This window comes from Mandrillus leucophaeus, unplaced genomic scaffold (assembly GCF_000951045.1).
Source record: "Mandrillus leucophaeus isolate KB7577 unplaced genomic scaffold, Mleu.le_1.0 Scaffold1091, whole genome shotgun sequence".
Classification (NCBI taxonomy): Eukaryota; Metazoa; Chordata; class Mammalia; order Primates; family Cercopithecidae; genus Mandrillus; species Mandrillus leucophaeus.
Window position 1 is genome coordinate 116737 of NW_012099110.1, and position 13802 is coordinate 130538.

Consider the following 13802-nt stretch of genomic DNA (forward strand, 5'->3'; position numbering starts at 1 on the left):
ACATTCCATTTACTTATTAAATGCCATTGTACAAAAGGTGCTATTTTAGTGTCACCCCAAAATCTACAGACAGGAAGTTCTTTCTTAAGTCTACCCTAATCTGTTGGCAACTCCTCCCTATGGAAGCCCTTAGTAAATTCGGTGGAAATAGCAAACAGCTGCTCACCAACACCCACCCCAAAGAAAGAACAAGACATTTCTCACATATCTCAAGCTGCCTTAAATGTTCTTTCTTTGGCAAAGAAGAAAAAAAGAAATATATTTTTGGCCTCTAAACCTTTTCCCACCCGTGTGTATTTCTGCAAAAATGTTATCCATATGGTTTTGACTGCATTCTCCGTAAGTCATTAGACATGCTTTGCACTGAGAACTTTTCTGATGACCAAGGAGTCTTTGGAGACATTTTAAAATGGCCCTCTTAGCCTTTCTTCATAAAAACAGGAAAGCTAAACTGAGCCAAATGCAAATGAACTAAGACCTGGAAAGCTTGGAGTTTTATTCAAAACTCAGAAACCATAAGGCTCGAGTGAGCCTTAAATCTGTCCATGCAAAGTCTTCACCTCCTTCTCCAGGGACAAGATACATTAAATCATCCATTGGGATGGGGCACAGATAATGCAATGCCTCCAGACATCTAAGTTGATATTTAGGGTTGGGTGCAGTGACTCCATAAAATTCCAAGAACTTCTAATCACCCCAGGGCTTCCCCATTATTCCCAGAGGATAAAGATTTTGGACTTGGACTTGGGTATTGAATTCCTAACTCCATCACCTACTAGCTATATTTTGGCATGCTACTTAAGTTTTTCAAGACTCAATTTCCTATTCCGTAAAGATGGGATAGTATTATCTATCTCATACTGCAAAGTATTTTCAGAATTGTAAGCAATAATATTCAAAACATTGCAAATAAAATGCTTGGTGCATGGTAAAAGTTCAAAATTATCTCTCCTCTTTCTCTCTGTGTAACAGTAGTTGGAACCAGGAAGAGCTCTTTGTTTCTTTAGGGAAATATTGACTGTGTGGGGTGAGGAAGAGGAAGACTGGACAGTGTTCCAAAGCATTAAGTCCCATCTTTCTAAGGTATGTAGACCACAACCCATCTTGGGAGACTGATTATAAGGAAAGGGTTAAGAAGAATCAGTCAGAACTTTGGTCTTCATCTGAAGTTGCCTGACTATGTTGTCTCAGATTGATTTCAGAACTGCATTATCAGCAGGGTTGCTGTTGCCTACTAACCGTCATGGAAGTAGATCTCAGCTAGGGTATGATGGGGAGACAAAGAAAAATATAGCGACGAAAAAAAGAAGGAATGGGGTACATACAGAAAGAGAAGGAGAGAAAATAAAAAAAGGAGGAGAGGCAAGAGATAGTGACCTGGGGTTTCATACTGCGTTGGGTGGAAGAAGCAGTGTGTGTGGTGGGAGTATTTTTTCGTGGTCAGAATCAAAGTCAGAACTGCCCTGGGGAACCTGTGTTCAAGACCTGGACGTGGGCCAGAAGCCAAGGGAAAGAGAAAGTTGCCCAAGAAAAAAGGGAGAATTTTCCACCAGGCGGAAAGAGAAATCGCTGGGTGAGTTAGTCGTTGGAGAGCTGTCCGTGGTGCTGACTCCTCCTCATTGGGATTCCAGCGGAGGCTGAAAAGCTCTGCACTGGCTGCTGCTCCTCTCCCTTTCCTCTCCCCTCAGTCCTGACCTCCTGAGACCCAGGATCATTCTGGCTAGCTCTATGTCTTCTCCTCTCTTTTCCCCTTTCTCTGTATTGATTAAATAATTTTTTCCCAAGTTCCCAGTTCATCACTCAAACATTTCTCTTCCATTTTGTTTCAAGACTCCTCTTCCTCCAATTAGTTCACTGGCTCTTAGATTGTTCTAGGCCTCCCTGGTGGTCACATCTCTCTCTTATCATCCTTTGAATTAAAAAACAAACAAACCAAAAACATACAATGGAAATCATAAAAGCAGACAGCGTGCACTGAGCACTCACTAGGTGTCAGGGAGCAGTCTAAGTGCCTTTGCATACGTTAACTCACGAGCAGTCTAAGTGCCTTTGCATATATTAACTCATTACAATTCCACATCAGCCCTATTAGATGGGTAGATATATTATTATTCTATTAAATAGACAAGGAATTGAGGCTTAACGGGTAAGTAATTTGACCAAGACCACACAGCTACAGGACTCTAACCTCTCTCGAGCCTGCACTTCTATTGAATCTGGCTCTTTTGTATTTTCCATCACCTTTTCCTGTGACTTCCTGCCCCTCCGTCTGGTAGCCTTAATGCTTTCTATTCTTGCCTAATCTTCAAGGGACTAGGAATCTGCATTGCTGATTTAGTTTAAATCAGAAGGGAAGCAAAGTAAACAAATATACAAAATGTGCGCTGTGTGGGAATTGAGATCATAGGAGGGCTTTATTTTCTGCTTCAGGGAGAGGCCCCATGTTAGCAGCCCCAGCCTGCATCTTAGGCTGATTGTGGAGTCTTTTGCTTTTCATTTTCATGTCTTACTCCCTGTACCCTCGCCCCTTCCCCGCCTTTGGTGGTCTCCAGAGAACTTCGTGTCCCCTCAGCTTCTCACTCCTACATCCTGCCTACGTAAAGAAGCTCTTGCTTCATTCTGGGAGGTTACGTGGGTTCTCGCCTACACACCGAGAGAAACAGTGTCAAACACTCACAGAGAGACGGGCAGACACAAACGGACCCACACGGGCACCTCCCAAGACAAAACCCATACTCGATGGGTCCACGCGGCCATGGAAACACCTGCGGCCCCAGAAACACTCAGGTACTCGCGACACACACAGTACAGTCACGCTTAAGGGCACCAGAATTCCGGGTTTGCGCATACGCACGGTCCCCTTGGATGCTCGTGCTCATAGACACAACACCGTACACCCCCCAGACCCACGAAACTCCCCACGGCTCAGCCCCAGCCCACCCGGGCCGCCCTTCCCTCGAGGCGGCCTCCCGTCTCTCATCCTCTGGCTTCTCCTCCTTCGCCTAAAGATGTACAAAACACTCCTCGGAAGCAACCCCGGCGCTCGGCTCCTCCCTCCCCGCCCCCAGGCCGCCGCTCCCCCATTCATTTTCGGCCGTCGCCGGCTAAGTCCCTCCCCCCGCGTAGCCCGGCCTCCGCCGCTCCCCGCCCGGAGACCGCGGCGCACTTGGACTTCCCTCTCCATTCGCCAGCCGCCTCGCTCCCGGTCCCCACGGCTGCAAACTGATCTGGCGCGGGGGGAGGAGGAGAGCGCAGGCGAGCGAACCCGCGAGAGAGGGAGAGAGCGAGAGAGCGAGCGAGCGAGCAAGAGCGAGAGCGAGACAGCCGGGAGGCAGAGGGAGTAGTGACCGCCTTCCGGAGCCCGGATTCATGCCTGTCCTCGGGACCAGCGAAGGGGACTTTACGGCTGAGTATGAGCCAGGCTGCTAGGAGCCAGGTACCCCCACGCCTGCAGTCCCCGCGCCGTCCCCGGAATGCGAGCTGGACGCAGGGCTTTCCCAAGTTCCCACCGAGCCGAATAAAAAGCGTCCGCCCACAGCTCTCCGCCAAAGACGGACATTGACTCCAGGTAAGGCGGCGCCGGGTGCAGCGCCCAGCAGCCCCGCTGCCCTTGGACCCGGCCCCGGACCGCATTAGGGGCGCCCCCGCGCTGCCCTGCCCCTCCCCCTCCGGGCACCCTTGTCCGCTCTTCACCTGGCCGCCCCGCCGCCTCCAAGTCTTCTCCGGTTCTAGGGAGGGGGTTCCTGTGCCTGGGCTCAAAGGGTTAATTGCGGGTTTGAGTGAGTGGCGTGTGTGTCCCCGCGCGCTCCCGACGTGTGCACCATGGTGGGAACTTGATGTGGTGCTAGTGTGTGTTTGCGTGTGCGGCGTCGTTTGCGTTTGATGCGTGTGTGTGGTGTGTGTGTGTGTCCGTGTGTGTAAGGGAGGGGTGAAGAGAGAGAGGTCCTATAACCTACTTACGGCGCGATGTGTGTGTGCATGTTTGTACGTATGTGTTTGTGTGTGTGCGCTCGTGTGTCTTTTTAATTAGGTCTCTCCAGCTTACACGGAATGGGACCCTTACTATAGGATCACGTAGTCATCGGGAAACCCGCTGTGGACTTCCTCTTGGGGCTCTGGGCTTGGGGTTTGGGGAGGATTATGGGGCTGTAGATGGCACCTTCTTTAGCCCAATGTTGGTACGTTTGAAGGAAAATTCCTCCAAACGGTGGAATCCTGCTACCCTGGGACCCACCGCTTAATATGAAAGAGACATAGCCAACCCCCGAGGCAAATGAGACGCTGTCACTTTAAATTCCACACTGGACAGACTCCAGGATTCTGATGGGAATTTGGAGACACTGGATAGTGGGTGACAGAGAAAGGGGGAAGTCAGCGGTGGCCTCCTTATCTGGGGCTTGGCAAGTCTGGGATAGGGATTTACCCTGCATCCCTGTTTGCAATCAACACACCCCGTCTGGCTTCTGGTTCTTTTGGGGAGGATCTGGGCAAGTTTGCAGGGATCCCCCCTCAAGGGAAAGGAGAAAGCGTCCTCGGGGACTTGCTTATCCATCACAGTTGCAAAGGGTCTCAGAGGAAATTTCATTTAGGGGCAGCTCTGGATGATATGGAAGGAGATGGATGGGGCACTTTCTAAGACAGATTCGTCTTTCTTTCCCCATTTCAGGCGGGGAAGCCCCCAGAGAGTCTCTTCCTAAATATGCCTCTCCATGGCTCCACTGGAGTTAGGAGGATATTGGGAGAAGGCAGAGAAGTGGGAGAGAGAGAGAGAGAGAGAGTGTTTCATTACTGAGGGAGATCTACAATTTGAAAAGGGGCTCTGAGTGGGGAATCTATGACAGAATGTGGCAGTAATTGACTTAAACTGCTGTCGGTTTGCACCTCGCATCTCTCACTTGGCTCTGAAATACTGCCAAGGGCAGGGGGGCCATGGAAGAATCTCAGCCAGGAAGGCAGTTTGGGTCAAGGCCCTCTTTCTTCTTTCCTCCACCTCCTGGAAGGCTCTTTAGGTAGGTCTCTTGGCCACCCTGGCTTGGTACTGTTGGGCTTGGGCTCTGGGGCCAGCCATTGATTTGATTCCCAGCTGCCTCTTAAAGGCTTGCCCTACTCAGCAAAAATGCTGAGTTTTACTGCTGTTAGCATGGCTTCCAGACTCGGCAGCTGTTACTTTCTCAAGGTAAGCGGCAGCCGTTCTACTCTCAGCCAGGGAGGCTAGGAGAAGACAAGGGCTGTGACGCTGGGACACAGCCTCTTGTCTAGCTCAGCTTGGAGGGGCCGCTGACAAGGCCTCTTAGGGGAAAAAAGTAGAAATATACTTGGCCTAAAAAATGTACACATATATATTCTAGGAAGAAATATATATGTATATATAATACACACACACGTGCGCGTGCACACACACACATATATGTATATATTCATATTCTGGGGAGAGATAAAAGCAAACATGTATTTGTAGGAACCTGCCCTGACGGGTGGGTTCTACCTGCAGGCACTTGCAGACATACCATTCTCTGTCCAGAGGCTGATACCTCAGGCTGAAGCCTTCACACAGCCACAGAGAATCTCCTTCAGGATGTCAGAGCAGACCTCCCTGGATTATCTTGGGTAGGGGGTACTAGAGCCAAGGAGGAGACTCCTTTTTGGGAACTGCCTCATTTTTTCTCTTTCCTAATTCATAGATGATTGAAGTTGGAAGGAATATTAAAGAGCAGAAAGGCAGGACTGTGTGGCCTAAAGAGGGGATGAGAATTCTCCAATATTCAGTAGTGAGTTAGTGGCATGCCTAGGACTAGAATCTAGGCTTATCAGCTAGATCAATACCTTTCCACTCCTCCCACACTGCCTGGGACTGTATATTGCTCCCACCCCCATCTTGCCACCCTGCCACCACGACCCCTACCAAGACAATCGCTTGTCTTCCCTCATGAAACTTCACATTTTCAGAGATGCATTTCAAGGGTTTTCTATCCGGAAACATGACCCTGAAAAGAAAAGCTCCAATGCCTCAATCACTGTTCCAAAAACACACAAACACACACAGACACACACAGACACACACACACACACACACACACACACACGGGGTGGGGTGGGGAGGATTAAGAGAGACAGAGAGACAGAGAGAAAACATAGATTCCTTCTCCAGTGTCTTTAGAGAATTACCCACAAGCAAGGACCCAGTACTGAGTATGACTGGTAGGCAGAACCCAGCAAAGTGTCTGGTCTGTATCTGAGATTTTTATTAAGGAATGCACTGGTTTCCAGAGAGCAAAATGTACACCCATCCACCAATGCAAATACTTCAGGCAAATTAATTTCTTTATATTAATTAGAATCTCACCCCTAGACATTTATACATATTACAGGCACAGGAACATCTGCAAGCATACATGAATAGGTGTGCTTATACACACATGTGCACACAAAGATCCAGAAACCTTTCCTACTTGCTACATTTCCAAAAAAGAGAACCTCCACACGAAATTGTGTTCTCCCATATAAAGCATCTCCCATGTGACAACTAGGACTCATAAACTCCAGGAAGGAGAAATATAAAGCCCTGTGAAAGAGAGACCTGGAGAAGTCAGAATCGAGTTCACTCAAAAGTGTGCTCTTAGACTTCTAGATGCCTGTTTCCGGGTGCAGGCAAGTACTGAAAAACATGGGGGTTTTAGGCCCATCTGCAATAGAGCCTTTTCCATGCAGGATTTTCCGGGGCTAGATGGCACTTTAGCTCCCAGAAGGGGGAGCTGTGACTCCATTTCAACCAAGGAGAAACAGCTCAGAGATTCCAAATCAGCTCTTGGGCCCCCGTTGAGTTTAGACGACCCAGCTCAGGCTTCGATGAATATCTTTGCCGCTGGTACAGGCAAGGACTGTAAAAACACCCTCCCCTGATCAGTTCAAATTCAACGTCTCTTTCTTAGTGCTTGCAAGAGTTTATGTTCTGGATCATAAAGTCCTCCATTTTTCTGAAAAGGTCTTTGCCCAGAGGCCCTTCAGTTGTGCAAGGAGACATTTTTTGATTTGCAACCTCTCTGTTTTTCTCTCCCAATTCCTTGGAGGAAATCACCAGTACATTATCACTTGAACAGGCCACTAAGGTTAGACATACCCTACCCTTCTTTTCCTGCTTTTCCCTTGCTGAAATACAAAGCTTAACAAATTGGCTGCTGAACTACTGGTAACCATGTTAAAGACAAGATGGAGGTCATGTGAAGAAGACAGGTCCTTAAATGTCATTCTTCAAATAATTTTTCCAGTTGTGCTCCCTTCTGCAAAGATTATCTTTATTATTCTTTCCACTAGCTCCCACATTCAGCCATGATTTTTAACAAAATTCCACCCATATTTCAACATCTAGCTCAAATGACCCTTCCAAGAAGTCTTCTCAAGATCTTATTTTGGAATTAATCTCTTTATCACCTGATTTTTCTGTACCATTTTATCTGAAACTCTATTTTAGTTTGTGTCGCTGTTTGCCCTGCTCTATAGTGCCCTGGGTATAGGTCTGTCTTACCCTCTTCAGTATGGTCTCAGGAGCATCTTTGTATTCCAGAGACTGACACAGAGTAGTTGCTTTATAAATGTTTGCCCTTGCATTTCATGTTGCATCTCAATGGCAACTGTCATTTCTCTGTCTGTCTGTCACACTTTCTAGCTAACAATTGCTTCATATTCATTTAAAGCAATGACGTTATGGCATTTTTGCCTATACCAAGAATATGGGGATTCCAATGACAATACAGACAGATGAAAATTAGACCCTACTTGGAAGTGAACATTGACTTCCTGTGTTCTAGGGTCTTTAGTTTTGCTCTCTCATGTAGTCTTTCTTTCCACCCAGTGGGACAGATACAGCCCCTTTTACAGAAGAGGAAAGTGAAGCCCAGGCTGGTTAGACTCCTTGACCAAGATCACACAACCATCACAGCCAGAACTTGAATCTGTCTTCCTTCTTACGTCATCTCTGCTCTTTTCACGGTACCACTGAGTTAATGGTAACTGTTATGAATGGCTGGCAACATCGGGTTGTTCAATAGATGCTAGAAATAGCTGGGACTTATTATGAAATCTTTGAAATTGATGGTATGAAGGTGTCTTGAGTCACTGGATCAAAGAAAACCTCTGAAGGTTTCTCAATAACCAAACTTTTCTCTATTTTCAGGAATGATGAGTTCTTTTTGTAATGCCAATAATACATGACCAAAACGTCAGTTTTATTACTTTTAGTGACAGCAAGTTCATTACCACACAAACCAACCTATGCCATATTTGAAGAGCTTTGTTGGAATATTTTCTTACTTTGCCCCTAAATCATCCTTCTATCCATATGTCTCTGAAATCGCACAAGTGTAATTCTCTTCCAGTTATCCGTTCTTTGAATATTATGAAAGCAAAATTATTTCACACCAATTTTCTTTCTGAATAGAAGGGGTTGTCTTCACAGCCCTGTCTTCTGTAGCATCTGCTTGAAGGCCTCTTGGCACCCTGAATATTGTCCTAGGGAAATTGTCTAGTTTACCTCACTTTTAGGGCTTAGATGCCACCAAAAAACGGGGAAAGATGAGCTGAAATTGAGTGAGGATTTATTCAACAAATATTTGTTGGGTGCCTACTGTTTGCCAAGCATTGCTATAGACGAGAACTGTCAAATGGAACTGTCTGTGATGATGGACATGTTTTTTGTGCTGTCCAATATGGTAGCCACTAACCATGTATGATTGCTGAACACTTGAAATGTGGCCAGTGTTGCTGATGAACTGAATATTTAATTTTATTTAACTTACATTAATTTTTATTTTAATTTATATAGCTATATGTGGCTCGTGGCTACTGTGTTTGAATAGCATAGGTCTGGGCTTTAGAAATGTAGCATGAACATGGCCATGGCCTTGTTTTCATTAAGCTCACAATCTAGAGGAGAGAGATGAATAATCAATGAGTAAACAAATCGATAAGCAAAATAATTTTATATAATATTAAATGTCGCACCACTAGTTGTGGTAATGTGCTAGAAAGGAATGTGGATGGTATAATTTTAGATTGAGTAGCTAGGAGAAGCCTTCTCTGAGAAAGTGATATTGGAACTGAGGCATAAATGAGAAGGAATCAGCCATGTAATTTTGTGGGGAAAGAGCATTAGAGGCAGAGAGAAGAATAAAATGGAGTTGGCCGGGCTTGGTGGCTCATGCTTGTAATCCCAGCACTTTAGGAGGCTGAGGTGGGAGGATTGCTTGAACCCAGGTGTTTCAGACCAGCCTGGGAAACAGCAAGACCCCATTTCTACAACCATCATCATCATCATAATCATTGTGGCGCCTGTAGTCCCAGCTGTTCAGTAGGCTGAGGTTGAAGAATCACTTGAGCCTGAGAGGTTGAGCCTGCAGTGATCTGTGATTGTACTACTATACTACAGCTGGGCAGCAGAGTAAGACCCTGTTTCAAAAAACCAAACCAAACCAAACAAACCATGGAGTCACTTCACTGGGACAAGCTTAGGAAGTCTAAGAGATGGACTACCTGCCAGTGTGGCTGAAGCTTTCAAATTGGGAAAATGACATAAAAGGGAATTAGGAAGGTAGGCAGGGGCCGATCACAATGGCCTGTACAGGAGAGTGAGAAGTTTTGACATCTTTTCCTTGACATCTCTGGTTGGAAGTTTGAGGACTAAGGAGAGTTTGAGAATTGACAGGTCATTGTCAAGTACTCTTGATGGCTTTTTATTATGTCCATGTTTAATCAGTAATTTCAACAAGTTTTCTTATTTTAATTTCTAGTCCTACTCTGAATGCCATACACTGGAGATACAATAGTCTAAAGGGAGGAGAAACAAGAGTAGGGGAAACGGATAGAAAAGGAAGAAGAGAATGAATATGTGGGGATAAAGTAATTTAAATGAAGTCTTGTGAAAAAGAATGAAAACTGGAAGTTTTCAGTTTGGATCAGCAAATATTTATTGCATATCTTGTCTTGGAAAGGCTTTGGATAAAGTGACTTGGGGGGTATGGTGATGAATCTTGCTAGGTGCTGGCAATCTAATAGTACCGATCTGCAAATCTATAAATAATTATCATTCATGATAGATTGATAATTGTCACTTCAGAAGTTCTGTGGGAATTTTGGGTAAGGGGAAGTCTAAAGGAAGACACATCAGTAGTGATACTGGTGAGGATGTCGACAGTGAACTGTAAGGTCTCAGAGATCACAGGCTGTATCTTTTTCTTTTATGTCTCCATTAATTCAGAATGTTATACAAAAAGAGCACAGGGACTCAGGGTACCTGATTCCAGCCCTGGCTTCTATCACTATATATGTAGACCTCCTTAAGAACCTATCTTTATCTCTCCAGGCTTGCCTTCTCTAAATTGAGAAGGGCCCAGCTGTGGCTTGCTTCACTGAAGGTATATTGCCTGGCTCTAGGAAAATGTTGCAGTCAGGCGCGATGGCTCACGCATGTAATCCCAGCACTTTGTGAGGGCGAGGCAGGTGGATTATGAGGTCAGGAGTTCCATACCAGCCTGACCAACATGGTGAAACCCTGTCTCTACTAAAAATACAAAAATAGCTGGGCATGGTGGCGTGCGCTTGTAATCCCAGCTACTCAGGAAGCTGAGGCAGGAGAATTGCTTGAACCCGGGAGGTAGAGGTTGCAGTGAGCTGAGATCGCACCACTGCATTCCAGCCTGGGCAACAGAGTGAGACTCCATTTCAAAAAAAAAAAAAAAAAAAAGCAAGCAAAAACTGTAACTGGGCATAATAGTGCACACCTGTAGTTCCAGCTACCTGGGAGGCTGAGGTGGGAGGGTCACTTGAGCCTGGGAGGTAGAAGTTGCCATAAGCCAAGATCGCACCACTGCACTCCAGCCTGGGTGACAGAGTGAGGCTCTGTCTGAAAAAAAAAAAAGAAGAAGAATATGTTGCATGACAAAGTTCTTGTAAAAGAGAGGGACACTCACGGTAGCTGTGCTTCCTCATAAGATTTAGATGTCTTCTAAAAAATAAGCAGATTTAAAAGAGGTCGTACCTTACAGCACAGACGTGTTTTGAGACAGTGTGGCTGAGTGGTGGTGAGATAGTGATTCTGTGCTGTGGCAACTCCTGATACCAAAGTGATTAAGTGTTAACATGAAACCCACTGTCCTCATGGAACACAGCAGCCCAGAAAGACTGCCTAGAGATCCATAGACAGTCTTTGCTACTGAGGGGGCAAAGAAGACAATTAAGGAGATAATGAGGCTGAGAAAAAGTGAAATTAATTTTTTTTTTTCATATGAGGGTGAAGGGGATCTTTGTCTCCTGAGGGAACTATCTTTTGGAGAATGCAAGTGGCCTTAAGGAGAATAGATTGAATAAGACTGGGTATGAGAAAGTTAAGAGTCATAAATTACCCGGGCTTCCTGCTATCCCCACACAGGAATGGAGAGCCTGGCGAGGACACAAAATATATCATTCTGAACAAATTTTGTTCTCCGTTTGCAGGGGTTTTCTCACAGGGTGCAGAGTTGTATACAAGGAAGTTGGGGCCATCTTGGGATAGCTAGGAGACTGTATTCCCCCAAGGGTGGGAGGTAGATTGATAAGGCAATTAACAAAAGCAACATGCAACCATTTTTTGTGTAAACTGCAAAGGTCAGAGCAGCAGGGCTCTGAGTAAATGGCCTATGTGAACAGCTAGAACCCTATGTAAGGGTTAACCCAGTATTGGCCCTGGGAGATTTCTAAGATATAATTTATCTAGCCTTGCAAAGGTCCTGCAAATGAGCCAGTGGGAACCTCTGTGAGAAATAATGGATCTTGGGGATAATGGAGAACAGCCGCGTTACAGATTACAAGCTGATTCAGATGGAGAAAAGGCAGACATCCAGGATATGATTGCTTTGTGGGGAAAAAGTGGTGAATTCTCAAGTCTCCATTCTAAGATTTAGCAATCCTCAAAAGTAGATGAAACTCTAGTAGGCTGTGGAATTCCTAGAGTCCCCAGGAACTCCAAGATAAACCTAGAAGAGCAAACAGAGAATTGTGAAAGAGACAACTGCCTTCCGTGAGTACGTTTCCCTTCACATGGTAGTAGATAAGCCAGATTTCTTATGGAATTTGTTGGGTTCTCAGTTTACAGGCACATGATAAAGGAAGGACCTACAGGAAGTGTTGGCTGGGACGATAAAAACATCTGCACAAACATAGGGGCCATTAAAAAAGAAAATCAGCACTTTGGTATGTTTAGGAAAGATTGAAAATTAGATTACCTGGCAAGGGTTGGTAATATGGTTTTGCTGCTGGGACACATTTTGGAGATATAGTTCTTTTAGGTGAAGTGGTCCACATCAAATGCCATTGCCAGAGTTAGCGAAGGCTGGGGAGGACTGAGAGGGGTTATAAAGAATTTTATTCTGAATGTATATCGATAGGACAACAACATTGAAAGCCCAGTGAAGGCTTGCAAATGATTCCTGAAAATATTACCAAGTCAGCTCCAGTTTTTGCTTACCTCTCTCTCTTCCCTGACAATGGGAATGATACATGTAGGCAGAGCATGGACTGGAATTTGAGGGGGCTCTGGAAGGATCTTCATCCCTAACATTTAGAGATGGCTGAAGTGTCACTGCCCTAAAGCCGTTCTTGGAGTGAAAAAGTGGATGTGCCAAGCACATGACATATTCTTTGTGCTGCAATGGATACTTGATATAGATAGCCGACTAAATATTCTCAACAAGCTCATGCATGGGGAGTATTGTGCCCCATTCTAGAGATGATGAAACTGAGCTCAGAGCAGTAACGCCACTTGCCCAAGGCCATATGCTGAGTCAATTGTGTTTTCGCGTGGATTTGAATCTACTTCTTTCTGACTTGAAAGTACAGAGGTTGAAAGCCTGGGTCTGCTGGAGTTTGAATACCTGCTCTGCCACTTTCTAGCTATTTGATGTGGGACAGATGACCTGATGTTTCTGTGCCAGTTTTCTCATCTGTAAAATGAGTACTATAATGATAGTAACTCCAGGTTGGGCATGCTGGCTCACACCTGTAATCCCAGAACTTTGGGAGGCTGAGGCAGGAAGATCACTTGAGGCCAGCTGTTTGAGACCAGCCTGAGCAATATTTAGCAAGACCCTGTCTCTACAAAAAAATTTAAAAAATAATTAGCCAGATGTGGTGGCATGTGCCTGTAGTCCTAGCTACTTCGGGGGTGCTGAGGCAGGAGGATTACTTGGACCAAGGAGTTCAAAGTTTCAGTGAGCTGTGATCATGCCACTGCAATTCAGGGTGGGTGACAAAGTGAGATTCTATCTCAAAAACAGCAGCAATAATAATAGTAACTTCGTAGAGGTGTGTGTGGATTTAGTTAGTTTATATGATACGTGCCTCAGACAGTGCCTGGAAGATCATCAACACTATATAAACATTAACTGTTACTGCTTTTTATGATTTCCACACTATCTTATATTAGATTAGCCATTGCTCATACTCTCAGGTATGTGCTCAAACTGGAAATAACATATAGGATTAAAAGCATTATTAGGTTCAAGGCACTGCCTTGCAAATGAGCGCATTCAATTATTTCTACTAACCTCCCCACCATGTGGCAGTGGGATAACAGTGATTAGGCGAGAGAGAGAGAAAGTAGGATAAGGCATGGGAGAACGCGAAATGACAGAGGCAGATTTCCAATTTCTCTGTGTTATAACAGGCCAGAAACGAGATATAGATGTAAAGACCAGATATAGACATAGGATCATCTACCATAAAGGCAGAAAGTCATCTTCAACACAGTCCAGCTCAAATTCCAACCTCTCTCTCTC

The 13802-nt window shown here is 45.3% G+C and overlaps 1 protein-coding gene across 1 annotated transcript in view; it reads left to right on the top strand.

Moving 5' to 3' along the window:
- Positions 1-3133: 3133 nt before the first annotated feature.
- The window catches only part of BRINP1 (bone morphogenetic protein/retinoic acid inducible neural-specific 1), a 209218-nt gene continuing 198549 nt past the window's right edge, over positions 3134-13802 (top strand). Inside the window, exon 1 of the mRNA XM_011988832.1 lies at positions 3134-3568. The gene's annotated coding sequence lies outside the window, so the exon portion shown is untranslated. The remainder of the gene's footprint in view (positions 3569-13802) is intronic.